The sequence below is a fragment of the Arachis hypogaea genome, chromosome 15, assembly GCF_003086295.3.
Source record: "Arachis hypogaea cultivar Tifrunner chromosome 15, arahy.Tifrunner.gnm2.J5K5, whole genome shotgun sequence".
Lineage (NCBI taxonomy): Eukaryota > Viridiplantae > Streptophyta > Magnoliopsida > Fabales > Fabaceae > Arachis > Arachis hypogaea.
In genome coordinates, this window is record NC_092050.1 from 121,154,548 (window position 1) to 121,156,576 (window position 2,029).

A 2,029-nucleotide genomic window follows, 5' to 3' on the forward strand; every position below is an offset into this window, starting at 1 on the left:
CGCGATCGCCTGCCTAATGCGATTGCGTCATTCACTCTTTTAGCTATTCCATGCGATCGCGCCACTGACGCGATCGCGTCAACCACTATTTCAGCCCAACCACGCGATCGCGTGGATTCAAATTTATAACCCCAGTCACGCGAACCCTACCAGTCGCGCCCCCCCAACCCAAACCCCTCTCTTCCCTCTCTTCTTCTCCAATCACACCACCACCACCCAGCCACCACCACCGAACCACCATCACGCCGCCGCCACCCACCCCCCTTCCTCCTTCCCCCTTCTTTCTTCTTCTTCCTTCTTCTTTTCCCCCCTAACGCCACTGCCCCCCTCCGCGACCACCACCCACCGCCGCCGCCCCGTCACCACTGCCCAGCGCCACCCACACGCCCCCTCCCTTCCCCTATTACCCCCTATCCCCATTACCCCTACCTTTCCCTCCCTTCCTCCGAACAGCAGCCACCGCCACCATCCCCAGCCACCTCTCTGCCCCACTCTCTTTCTTACGCCTACCAGGTTCCGACGAATGCCACCCTTCTATCAACTCATAGTTAATTCATATTTTTCTGTTTATGTTCATCTTTAGGCTAGTTAGATATGCATGTTGTAGTGGATTCTAGGTTGTTAGGTAGCCTAGGATGTGGTTAGTGGATTTAGGTCTGTTTAATTGCGCTGTTCGTGTTTTTTGTTTCATTATTTTTGCAATTCTGTTGTTGCTGTGATGTTAGTTTTGTTCATATGCTGTAATTTCTTGTTTCATGCTGCTCTTTACTCTGATTTTTCATGTTCTTATTCCTTATATGTAATTACAGCTGTATTTTTGATTCATATGAACTATTCTGTTGTTTATTTTCTGGGACAATCCAATTTTAGCCGGAATGCTGCCCAAATCTCTATAAAATGTTTCCATTCATGTCTTGATTTTGGCATTTTCAACTGTGCTTTCCTTAGATTTAACCAAAACAATTCATGAATGCCAGGGCAAGCTTTCTTATTCTTTTTGATTTCCTGGTTCATAATTTGCATTTTTGATGTTTGATTCCAATTTTTGCTATTTCTATATCTATTTGAATCATCATCAACCTGTTTTCCTTATTTGGATATGAGTTACTTATAGCTTCTAACTGTGAATACTTGTTACTTGGAATATTTTCATTATGCCACTTACTTTAACCCACTTTTTACTAACTCACTAATTTTAACTTCCTAAACTCTTTTTCAATTCTAACCAACCTAACCTTTCAAAACTTCTCTTCTGATTTTCTTTCACTTTCTTTTAACATTCTAACCATGGCATGATGTTAATTTTTCTATTTAACATGAATTCAATTACATTTTGGATTGTGAATTCTCCTTTTCGGACTTTTAACTCCTATACAATCTTTAATGCACATTTACTTAACTCATTTTCCTTACCCTATTGCTCCTTTGCCACTTTGTGTTTCTTTTGACTATTTGCCTATTTATTTTCCTGTTTTTATTATATCCTGGTTTTCTGTTTTTCAGGATGTCTGCCAGCCAGAGAAAAAGAAAAAGAAAGGCTACTACTGGCAAACGGAAAAGAGGAGAATCCTCCATGTCCATTATGGATATTATGCACGATGACTCCTTGCGGGAGAAAAATTTTACCCCGCAGGAGAAGGCCGACCAGCTAATCCCTGCTACTGATCCAGTGAAATTTGCAAACCTATACTGTGAGCTGAAGTATCCGATATTTGCAAACTCCAGAAACCTATACCTGGAGAGAACTTTGAAGATCCCAGAAGAACTCCAGCAATACACCTCTGACCAGATCAAACAAAGAGGCTGGTTCTTCCTGCAGAGAAACCTGACTGAGGTCAATGCATCTTGGGTTAGGGAATTCTATTGCAATTACTTCAAAACCTCCCTAGATGCAGTGAACCTTAGAGAAAAGCAGATTCTGGTCACTGAAGAGGCCATTGAAGATGTCTTGAAGCTTCTGCCTAAAACTGATAAGCTAGATGGTTATCAAAAAGTTGAGGAGGATATGCGCTTCATGCGATTTGATTGG